Source organism: Ostrinia nubilalis, chromosome 27, assembly GCF_963855985.1.
Source record: "Ostrinia nubilalis chromosome 27, ilOstNubi1.1, whole genome shotgun sequence".
Lineage (NCBI taxonomy): Eukaryota > Metazoa > Arthropoda > Insecta > Lepidoptera > Crambidae > Ostrinia > Ostrinia nubilalis.
This window is the reverse complement of record NC_087114.1, coordinates 3,692,420-3,705,383: the sequence shown is the minus strand read 5'-3', so window position 1 is coordinate 3,705,383 and position 12,964 is coordinate 3,692,420. Positions and strand designations below refer to the sequence as shown.

Below are 12,964 nucleotides of genomic sequence, written 5' to 3'. Positions count from 1 at the left end.
GCCAAAAAGGTTACGACACGCCATTGTTTCAGTTAGGGTTTTCGCGTATGAAAGATCCGCTAGATGGCGGGACGTGGATGTGGGGTCTGACTGCTGCGTGATTGGTGGATCTGTCAATGTCATGTCAAAAATAACCAATCATGCAGCATTTGGACCTCGCGTCTACGTATTGCCATCTGGCGGATTTTTCATACGCGAAAACCCTCATTGGAATAAGTTTATGCTGTCAACTTTTTGGCCACTTGGGTGTCAAGAACTATTTGTGCTGACTGTATGTGGGTGCTACATGTGATTGGTGGTGTCAACTACCAAATTTTGAGCCGGGAATCGAAGCTGGGACTCATGCGCACGCCTTCACGCACTCCTCTATGGTGTCAAAGTTGTTGCCGCTCCCTTGGCAGCCCCCATAGACGAAGGTGTCGCATCCTCTACCGGTGAACGCGTATCTGAAACATTGAAAAATGATATTAATAAATAAATCTATATATATAAAAGAAAGTCGTGTTAGTTACTCCACTTATAACTCAAGAACGGCTGAACCGATTTAGCTGAAAATTGTCAGGGAGGTAGTTTAGAGCCAGGAGAAGGACATAGGACTTTTTATCCCGTTCGAAATAAAAAAAAAGTCTGCTTATTTATTGCCATTAAGGCGGAACAAAGTTCGCCGGGTCAGCTAGTCTATCTATAAAAGCGAAAGGTGACTGACTCACTCACTCATTACGAAATCTCAGAAACTACAAGTGCTAGGAGTCTCAAATTTTGCATGGGGATTCCTTTTAGAACATAGGTGTTTACTAAGACGGGATTTTCCAAAATTCAACCCCTATTCCTAGGGGCATAGATATATTTTAAGTCCCGGGAAAGGACATAGGATAGTTGTTGAAACAGGGACGCGCGCGATAGTTTTTCTGTGACAGACAAAATTCTACGGGGGCGAAGCCGCGGCCGGAAAGCTAGTTTAAAATAAATAAATATCCTTAGACATTTATACACTGCGCCATCTAGTACCAAACTAAGCAAAGCTTGTATTAGGTCCCAGACTAGTTAATTAATAGGTAGGTAGGTACTTTAATATTAATACTAAGCAGATATTATTATATTATGAGTATGACCCAATGCACGACTTTGATATTTCACGATTGCAATGTCACTTCTATAAATAAACATCGCATCATGCAGATAATCCCTTGTAGATATTATTAATTAAATCTCAATCAAGTACCTACCTACACATTACAAAACAAAACATCCAACGCCCGTATTCACAAACTTTACTCTGAGGTCTCACGGTGCGCGTGGACGCACAGGGTGACACACGAACCAATCACAGAGCGCTATTCAACGCTGTGCGTTCGATTTGCTGCTTCACTTAAGCAAGCATCGTTTATGAACGCGGGCGTAAGAGTCGAGCAAGAGTGTATCACTTTTACCACTGGCACTGCAGACATTGGGCAAAATGTATGGATCTTTAGTACAACTTCTGCCCACTTGGAGCGCTACTTTAAAAAAAACATGGCGTCTAAAGTTCAAACAGCTGATGTTTCTTCATTCGTTTCATACAAAGGCCAATGGTTCAAAAATACAAGTTTCTCTCACTTGGAGCGCTAGCCTAGCAGTCTTCTAAAAAACAGCTGATGTTTGATGTCTGACGTCCAACTGCTGAACATAGGTCTCTCCCAAGGATTTCCACAATACCTGGCCTAGCGCAAAAGGACACGACCCTCTCTAATTTACCAGAGGCAAATGGAGGATTTGGCCTACACTCCCCACGCTGGCCAGACGGGTTGGGCAGGCCTGAATCAAACACATAGCTCAAGACCGAACGCGTTGGAGGACTGTTGTGGACGCCCTCTGCCCCATCTAGGGGACATAGGACCATAATAAGTCAAGTAAGTCACTATGAGATCTCACAGTGCACGTGGACGCACAGGATCACACACGAACCAATCATAGAGCTCTATTCAACGCTGTGCGGTCGTTTTACTGCTTCGTTTGTGAATACAAGCGATTGTCTCCTCTTACGGAAGTTTGGCATCATAAGTAGTTCATCATCATCATTTCAGCCACAGGACGTCCACTGCTGAACACAGGCCTCCCCCAATGATTTCCACAATGACCGGTTGGTAAAGCCTGGTCCGTGAGCACGTAGAATTTTGTCCAATGACCCCAAGCTACCCATCCTTATCGCTCGCGGGTAATTATATTGCTGTCGCGACTGTGCGACGGGCGCCCGCAGTGAGTGTGCGAGCGCGAAAGCAACATAATTACGCGCGAGCGATAAGGATAAATAGCTTGGGGTCATTGGACAAAATTCTACGTGCTCACGGACCAGGCTTTAGCGGCCTGCATTCAGCGCCTTCCTGCTACCTTTATGAAGTCGTCAGTCCACCATGTGGTTGTCAAACTTATGAGGTCATGAGTCCACCTTGTGGAAGGACCAAAAGTAGGTAGTTGTGTTATGGTAATAGGTAAAACTTACTTGGTTTGCGAAGCCCGGCATGGTCCTGTGACTATTGGCTCAAAACAACGGGAATCTGTAATGAAATAAATAGAAATGAATTATGTTGTTTTTAATCTTTATCTAATTCTACAGGGTGTTAGGTAAATGGGTATATGAGCCGACACTAGCCCATGTTAACATGGGCATAAAATGGTATGGTGAAGTCAGAAAATTGATATCTTCATTTTAACTACATATTTTATTTAAAAAAAAGATCTCAAACCCAATACAAATGAGACTTTATTTATGTTTACTTGCAAATATTGAAATGACCGTAACCTAATTTACATAATAATTAAAAATATCATCATAATATTTTTGTCTTGTCCCACGACAGAGGTCAATTTGCTATCAATAGAATTAAACAACAGGGTGTGCTCCTTATTGACGAACATGTAAAAAATTCAATTTAGACTAAAAATCTAATTTATTGGGTTTTTTAAGTTCGCCAAAATGCAGATAAGTGCTTTTAATTACTTTGTTAAAATATGTAAGCTTCTGAAAAAAAAACACATTTTTAGGGTTCCGTAGTCCTGAAAAGGAACCCTTATAGTTTCGATATGTATGTCTGTCTGTCTGTTCGAGGTTTTGCTTGAAAACTATTGGCACTAGAGAGCTGTAATTTTGTGGAGGTATGTATATTAATCACGCCGACAAAACTGCAGAATAAAATTTTGTAAAAAAATTACATGTAAAGTGGGGATGAATTTTTTTTTCATCTTCTCCCCATCGTGTAAGGTATCTCGTTGGATAGGTCTTTTAAAATGGCTTTTGTATTGATATTGTACCTACTTTACATATTGATATTATACCATTCCCTTCTTCCAGTCAACCAAAACAGAAATTCCAAGGTACAGCTGAATTTAAAGTAATAATATGTAATAACAAAAAAAAAATTAGCATCATCAAAAATTTTCATTGTACCAACTTACTTTAACCGTAACTATGACAATAACCGGTGTTTTCTGTATTTGACAGCTCAGAACAACTCAGCCTTAAAGATCTTTACTATTATATAATAGTGAGGTGTATACGTCACACTCTATAATTTTATTTTTCTTTTTATAGCCAATGGTAACATGTCCAAGTCCATAGTAAAAACAATTATAAATACATAAATCATTTATATTATGTTTCTTATCAAATTATTCACAGACCACTCAAGTGTTACAAAATGTTGATAACCTTTGTATGGACGACGGCAAATCCAGATTAACATTCTGGTGTCTTAAACCTTTGTAATAGGGTTCATTTTGCGATAAAAATGTCAAGTCTGAAATGGTATTCACTGTACCAAAGCATTGAATATTGTGCCTTTAGAATACTCGTGTAAGTAAGTAACTATAATAAAATAACAAATTCAAAATATTCAGGCACAGTTAAATAGATAGGCAGTGACTATGTTTTATTAATAAGCTGACTGGTTGACTGGAAGACATCGCTCTCTAGCGATAAGATCGCGTAAGTTGGGCCAATTCGTGTTTAATTTACAAGAAAATTATTTATTTTTATTTTATCAACGTAGAACAACGTACTCACATTCTCTTTGTCATTCATGACAATAATTTTATCATAATCATCAGGTCATTTTGGTATTATTAAATTGACCCAGAAATCTGATTTTCTTATCCGCTACAATAAAATTTTTAAATTGACTAAATTCGATAAAATTATTGACATATAGCTAAATACGCAAATCAATAAAGATTTGGTTCTAAAATTACAACACTGTTTTGCAGTCACATCACAAATATTTTAATTCGAAAACAAAATGAAAAACGCTAACAAATCATTTTATCAGTATTACGACAGCAAAAACCCCAACAATTTCCTTTCCTATCTTAATAATAATTAACAAAAAAGTAATTACAACTCACCTAATGCCATCACCGATGCTATAAGCGCGAAAACAAAAATTATAAAATACAATCTATTCATTTTTAACGAGCTGTGTTGTGACCGTCACTTATACAGATGAAACGCGTTCTGTTGATATTTTATTACGATATTGTAGCGCTCTGTTACTTATATGTTACACTATTGTAGTTTAGGAGACAGAGTGTGTTATTTTTTCCGATTCTTTGGAGAATTTAACACGATTATAACACTGTTAATGGAAACTGAATTGTTGGCTGTATCACAAATTAATGTCCACTGAGATACCTCGTTGTTATATTTGAAAACAATAGCCTTATCTTTGTAGATAACAGGTTAATACACGATAATAAATTCTTGATAATTCTTTGATGATGTGTACCAATACTTGTAATAATTTGAACGTAAGATGCGTATGATGCAATTAAGTGTTAAGATAATTAGTCATTATTATTGTTTGTTTCAAAAAATGACGTCCACAGCTGGACAAAGGCCTCCCCCAAGGATTTCCTGCGCTGCATCCAGGTGCTACCCGCGACCTTCACCAGATTGTATTTTTTCCATTTTTTTTATGTATAATTTTTGTGTTCTTTTTCCCTCTAAGTAATCTGACTAGTCCATTAGTTTAGTATTGTGCTTCTTTAGTTTGGTGTGTTTATACAATAGTAATACTTATGTAAAGGTTCTTACAATGGCGTAATTGGACGATTATTGTTACAACAATTACATTAATTAGTAGGTACTTTAGAACAATAGCTAACGGAGAAGATCTTAAGAAGCGATAAAAATAATAACGTAAAACACCGCAAAGTCGTCCGTTTAAAACTAACTTGTAGATTTCAGTAAAAAACTTTTTCAGTTTATTTAAATTAATAATAATAACTTAAAAAATATTGGCATTAAATGCCTCATTAAGTTTACTTAATTCTTAAATAATTAATTTGTTGAACGATTCTTTCATATAAAAATGTTCATAATTCATATTTATTTCACCCTAACCCCTAGACCACGCGTTTTATGTATACTAATTATCTTCACTTACATTTATATGAGTTGATGCAAAATCGGTCAGTGTTAAACTCCATAATTATCATGAACATAGTAAATTACACCAAATTTTATTCAAATTCTTTTTCTTGATCCTAGCTCTAAGGCCCAGAACAGACGGTGAAACGCAACTGCAACGAAATTGCAACTTTCTGATGATTCTGATGAATGAAACTGAAACTGAAAGTTTCAAACTGGTCGCGTCATGTGTCTCTCAACGGACGCTATGGCAGAAACTTAGATGCAACTCAAAAGTAACTAGCAGTTGCAGTTTCGTTGCAGTTGCGTTTCACCGTCTGTTCTGGGCCTAAGTTCTTTCTGAAAAGTTTCAAATTCAAATAGTTCCTATTATGAAAAGGCGCAGGACCGGTCGTTGAGGAAATCCTTAGGGGAGGCCTTTGTCCAGCAGTGGACGGAACTCGGTTGAAACGACTGAACTTCATTAAATAATATTCAAGAAGCGCTGAATAATTTTTGGTATAAATATAAAGATGCTAGGAGAAGGAAATGTGTATTAAATTTTATCAATCATATTCAAGGTGGACAGATGACCTTCTAAAGTTTGCAGAAAGGCGCTGGATGTAGGCCGCTACCTCAGATCATAGAAGGGAATAGATGTGAAACGGGGGCGTGGCACGTGTCTCCGCGATATGCCCAGAAACGAACATCGGCCGCGTAGCTAGGTTAGTCGCGATTCAGTCGTACTAAGGAAATGTTCTCCGATATTTTGGATAATGCGTCGTTACGTGCAATAAAACAAGTGAAACGAAGAACTACAGGAACAATGGAGTCATTTACTACATGTAAGTATTGCAAATCCATTGGTATTTTGCTTATAAATAAAAAAAACTAAACATTTTTACGAACGAATTCAGTGCCGTAACAGTTACTGCGATATCGAAATCAGTGGTGATAAAAATTCTAACACACTTGTACATTGACGATTTAGTTAGCAACCACTTTATGTCATGCTCAACTACTGCGCAATGTATTTAATTTCTTCCGATATCCACTGTCGTGTGAAAATACACAGTACGGCCGCATGTGCCGGTCGTAACATAGTGCCGTGCTCGTGTTCTAATGCGGTTTCCTATTATCGATAAATAGAAGTAAATTATAATTTTCTATTTTGTAATTTTAAATAAAAAAATGATGTGTTACTTGCGATTAAAAGATTTTACAAAAAAAATAATAACAGTAGAAGTAATTAGTAACTGTCAACTATGTAATTACTATAAGAGCCAGTTGAAAGCCTAATATAGGCATTATTTTTGATAAACATAAATGCGGTACGCAGATCGCCATAATTAAAAAATGCGTGATAATAGTTAATAATAACGTATAATAATAAAAAGGTTTTCATACATAAGCATTTTGTGAAATCAGTTTCGAGCCTTGCCACTAGCGATTTAAAGTATCGATATCTTGTCGACTCCATTTTGTCTTTGTTCTCTCACTAGTTTTCAAAGTGTGCGTCACGTCACGCGGCCATTGATTGGCCATAAGGCATGCCTTCTGGCCAATCACAGCACTTTTAAGCCGGTTGCACATGTTGTCGTAGACTCTCAGTCGCTTTGTTTTTACACAGTTGAATGTGTGTGTGGGAGCTGTGGTGGGGGAAATGTGGGGACACTGGTTCTCGTTGTAGTTACGCGCGACTTCATATCTATTCTCTTTCTATGATCTGAGGCCGCTACCAGGCCTGGCTCACTCCGCGCGGTACATCCGATAATTACCTACAGCGAAGCGCCCCGCCGGCGGGTATTATATCAGTCGAGTGTCACGCGCGCGCCCGTCAGGACGCTGGCGTGCGTTGTAGTACCTAATTCTATGATCGAAGTATTATTTAAAAATGGACATAAAGAGAAAGAAATAATATTGTGCGGCGTTCGGGTGTTTAAATTCGAAAAGAAATCTACCGGATTTATCTTTTTTTTTCGCTTCCCAAAGATACTGAAAGGTATGTTGGCCATGTAGGTAATCAATAATTCTTAGGATAGTATAGGAACCTAACCTACCATGACTACTGCTCAGAATGCGTTCGTTCGTTTCAGCCAAATGACGTCCACTGCTGGACAAAGGCCTCTCCCAAGGTTTTCCATAATGAATGCGTACTTACATACATACGTATCATGAGGTACGTACCTCATGACATATAAGTAGATTAATTATTTTTTTCACTAAACAGCAACCCTAACAGCGTAAGAAGAGTTCAGAGGCACGCGATAGAAAGAGACAAAACTTGTAGGTGAATCAAATTGTAGGTACGTAGTGCTGTGCGAGCTGAATTCCACTGTATCGCGTCGCAGCAAGACTCGCATTTATTCAAATCGTCTTGCGGAGTAATCCTTCTGTACCTGTACTATTACTTATTCTGTGCCGCTACCAACCGGCCGATCTGGAAACCATTGGGGGAGGCCTATGTTCAGCTGTGGACGTCCTGTGGCTTAAATTAAATGATGATGATGATTCAAGCGTTTATATGTAGGTATAAGATAGACAGACAGAGCTTCCACATTTAATATATGTAGGTATATGGATGACCTAGTAACCATCATGAAATAAAAAACAGTGATGTCCAAAACATATTTTTTTCTAGAAAATTTGATATTAAAGACATTTTGTTGAAATGTCCTCGCTGATAATAATCGTAATGCCTTATAATACCCAGTTTCCGTGCGGCCAAATGCACAAAATTGAATTGTTACGATAAACGCTAAATGGGTGTTAAATTGGGACAAAATTCGTTAATGAGTCGCAAATTGGACGAAATAGTTTTGTCTAGTAAAAAAATATTCAGGAATTACTATAAAATAAGTCACAAACTAAGAGAACCAAAGTGACCGACATAGCTCGCAGAATTGCTAAAATCAAGTGGCAGTAGGTTGGGCACATAGCTCGTAGAGATGATGGCCGTTGGGGCAGAAAAGTTCTCGAGTGGCGACCACGGGCTGGAAGACGTAGCGTGGGCAGGCCTCCTTCAATCAAAGCAATCCTTGGGGGAGAACTTTGTCCAGCAGTGGACGTCATTTGGCTGAAACGCCGCCTCAGTTATTTAGTGGCTTGAGAATTTGACTCCCAAATCCCAACAAGTTCTGGGTTTAATTCCCAGAAAAATAAAAGAAAAAAATCCTGCTTGGTTTAGTTGGTGGTAGGTATGGCTTGTTCTAAGTCCGCCTGACTGGCTACCACCATCTTACTTTAGGCTGTCACCATGACAGCGATGTTAGTTGAAGTTATAGCCAGCTCCACTGTGGTTATGGAAAAAATTGGTGATAAGTACCTAGATAATGCAATAAACACATTTTGACTTTGACTTTGAAACTTAGGTCAATCATAATAATTGGTTAGTACCTAGTATTAGAAAACAAAACAGATGAACAAACAGAAAAAATCTCTATTCTTAGATTCTTAGTCATTTGTGTCCTTGTACGAATAATCTTTAGCCAAGGTTATCTAAACTATATTGTAGTTGGGGGTTTTACAAGAATTTATTTATATTAAAGTTAGGTTACAATTATCGGTAGGTCAATGTTTTGTATTCAGATTCCGCAATAAATGTAAGTAGGTATGTATAGAAAAATAAGATGACGGCACATCAGACTATACCATACTTAAAAATGAGGCGAAAACACAGGCAATAATTAAATTTACCACAACAATATCCTTAAATCTATATCCAAAGCCAGTGGAGGCTAATTAGGTAGGTACGAAACCTCTCATTCCCACCGCTGCAACTCCTGCGTAGCCAGGATCTACAGCTTGACCGCCAACAACCCAACCAGTGAAGGTCCAGTTTATCCCGGGAGAATGTTAAACTGTCATTGGACCCGCATCGAAAGCCAATCAGTAACTTGTAACTTTAAAAACTAACCTCCAGTACCTGACGGGATGAAACAAGCAAAAGTATTTTCCACTCGGAATTGCTATGGCAATGTGGTCAGGCGCTACTAAGGATGATTTTTGTGTGAAAAAGTAACAAACATGATTACAATCAAGAAGATATAAGTAGGTATTTGACATCGAATCTGAGACCCTAAGCAGCAGCTGTGTGTGCACTTTATAAACGTGCCACCGTTATCTTTAGATTAATTAGCATTAAGTTAGTTCAAAGTTTATCAAAATAACAGGAATCACTAAGTGAAATGTCGTAACTGTCCCTGATAATAATAATGCATCATTGTAAGTATGTTTTGTGTTGTTGAGGAAAATTCATTGATTTTACTTTAAGTAGGTACTAACTACGGTAATAGATACATACAGTACTTCAAGTACGAAAAACTTTCTACTTCGAATCTTAAATTTTTAACATTCAATAATAAAATGTATTTTAGTATCTTGTTAGCACTAAGACCTACATTACTTGAAAGCGACCGTTTTCCTGTAACATGGAAAATACTCAGAAACATCAAAATTATGTGTAATTGTTTGTTAAAGACACATCAAGCAAAATAATTTATGTAATTGTTTGTTCCTTCAAAGTTATTGATCATTGTGTTGATCGATAAACTCATCATGATTTATTTACAAATATAATATTGATGACTAAAACAAAGTAAGATCGTTGTATTACAGCCAACACACATCAGACGATATTTACGCCCGTATTCACAAAGATTACTATGAAGTCTCACAGTACGCGTGGACGCATAGGGTGACATTCGAACCAATCACAGAGCTCGATTTGCTGTTTCACCGTTTGTGTATACGGACGTTAGTATTGTTGAAAAAAGTCCTAAGGGACAAATTAATGTGAACATCAGGCCTCCCCAACCCGTCTGGCCAGCGTGGGGAGTGTAGGCCAAATCCTCCATTTGCCTCTGGTACATTAGAGAGGGTCGTGCTCCTGCAGTGGAGACTGAATGACCTGATGATGATGAAGATGCCATAGTGTTTTTTTTCCTTTTAAGAGGTGTTGGCGTAAAATCATAACACAAATTATAAAGTTAACAAGTAGAGAATACCACACGGCAATTACGTTCGCCTTTTGTACACAAATTTTTGTGTGTAATAAAGATTTTAAATAAATAAACTGACAGAACATTCGTATTTATTAGTACGGATAATAAGAAAAACAAGCCTCGTTGAAATGTTCTGGGGAAAACACAAAGTACTCAACTATTCAAATATTATTAATCTTATGTTAGAATAACCTAGAATGATCTAAAGGACTTCTATCTACGTTCTAAGTATATGTATCCCAACATACTTTAACCGACAACAAAAATGGAGGTTCTCGATTCGTCTGTATGTATCTATCTATCTATAAAAGCGAAAGGTCACTGACTCACTCACTCATCACGAAATCTCAGAAACTACAAGTGCTAGGAGTCTCAAATTTTGCATGGGGTTCCTTTTAGAACGGTGCTCACTAAGTCAGGATTTTGCAAAACTCCACCTCTAAGGGGGTAAAGCGGGATCCACGCGTACGAAGTCGCGGTATTTTTAAGTTAATAAAGCAGAACTCCGTTAATAATGAATGAACAGATCTCAAAATTCCCACTAGGTGAACCGATGATCTGGTTTCGCGGGAAGTCAGAACGCGGGCAGCGCAAAACCGGTCGTTTAAATCCTTAGGGGAGGCCTTTGTCCAGCAGTGGACGTCATTTGGCTGAAATGAATGAATTTATTTTAATTTCGAACTCCTCCTATGTTCTTCTGGTTAATTTCGTTGCGGGTCCAATGACAGTTTAACTTTCCCCCGGGACAAACTTGACCTTCATTGGTTGGGTTTTTGTGGCGGTCAAGCTGTAGATCCTGGCTACACAGGAGTTGCAGCGGCGGGAACGAATAGAATAGAATAGAATAGAATAGAATATTATTTACGAGAGGTGGGAATAGTCCCGTAGCTGAAATGAACGCACGAAAAGAAGCAACTGGATACGAGCAGCCCTTGTCCAGCATTAGACGTCATTTGGCTGAAACAAACGAAGAGAAATCTTGATAAAGTTTCACTTCACGGTTTAACAATCAATTTTATCGCTTATGAGGTACCTATTATTTTATGACCGTAAATGTAGTTTTCAAATCGCTGTATGTTTCATTGACGAGGTATTTTAGTGTTGGGCTTACTTATCTTTTTTCGGTATTAATCTTTATCTATCTATCTATTTAAAAGCGAAGGTCACTGACTGACTCACTCTATATGAAATCTCAAAAACTAAACACCTACAAACTTGATATTTGGCAGGTAGGTTCCACCTCCGCTATGAACGGATTTTACAAAACTCCACCCCTAAGGGGAGGGCACCCTGGTCCACGCGTATTAATTTCTATTTACTATTTATCTATGCCGCTTGTAATTGAAGTTGTTAATAAAAGAGTAAGACATAACCTTATTTATATTATCAATATTTGGGAAACAATCTGTGTAGTTGTGATTTTATGTAAGTGTAAAGGATAGGAAACGAACCATCCGGCTCGAAGGACCAGATAGGGGTTGTAGGAGATTTGGGAGAGGATTGGGATGGGACAGTGTGACATGAGTTTGATTATTGTTTGAGTTTTTAATACTGGCGCGTACACAATTTTCATACACAGATAAACAGTCACACAAGAAACAGGACAGAAATCAGCAAAGTTTCCACAGTTATACAGGGTGTTAGGTAAATGGGTATATGAGCCGACACTAACCCATGTTAACATGGTCATATAAATGGTATGGTGAAGTCAGAAATTTTATATCATCATTTTATTTTTTTTAATTTTCATAATAAATAAATTTTATAAATTCCGATTTGTATGAAAATTAAAATAATTAAAATGATGATATAAATTTTCCGACTTCACCATACCATTTATATGACCATGTTAACATGGGCTAGTGTCGGCTCATATACCCATTTACCTAACACCCTGTAATATGAATACATGCAGGCTTATGTACTTAAATAAGATTAAGATCCTAAACACCTCTATGAAAATGCATAATTTTCAGCTTACGGATATTTTGAGTAACCTATAGATGCAAAACAACACTATCTACAACATAACTTTATTTAATTTAGGCTCGGCAAGAACGAAGATAATTATTTTTTTGTGACAACTAATACTTAAGCCCGTTTTCATCATCAATCCCTAATATTTAAGTAACTCATAACATGAATTTTGTTTTCATAGGGGTCACTAAAAATTAGCGATTGATGGTGAAAACGGGCATTACGCTTTTTATTTTTTGAATGTTTTGACTCTTCTTTAATAGAGTAGAATACGAGGACCCCAATCTTCCCGTGGGTGTCGTAAGAGGCGACTAAGGGACAAACCATAGGGACAAACAATGAGGGTTTTCGCGATTGAAAAATCCGCCAGATGGCAATACGTAGACGTGAGGTCCAAATGCTGCATGATTGGTTATTTTTGACATGACATTGACAGATATGTCAAAATCCACCAATCACGCAGCAGTCAGACCCTACATCCACGTCCCCCCATCTGGCGGATTTTTCAATCGCGAAAACCCTCATTATGCGAACATCAGGCCTCCCCAACCCGTCTGGCCAGCGTGGGGAGTGTAGGCCAAATCCTCCATTTGCCTCTGGTAAA

At 37.8% G+C, this 12,964-nt stretch overlaps 1 long non-coding RNA gene across 1 annotated transcript; it reads right to left on the bottom strand.

Annotated features, from left to right (window-relative positions):
* Positions 1-411: 411 nt before the first annotated feature.
* Positions 412-4,629, bottom strand: LOC135085035 (uncharacterized). Its single transcript, XR_010259995.1, has 3 exons — positions 4,378-4,629; positions 2,480-2,534; positions 412-446 (listed from the first exon to the last, which is right to left on the bottom strand). It is a non-coding gene; the product is annotated as an uncharacterized LOC135085035 (long non-coding RNA).
* Positions 4,630-12,964: the final 8,335 nt, after the last annotated feature.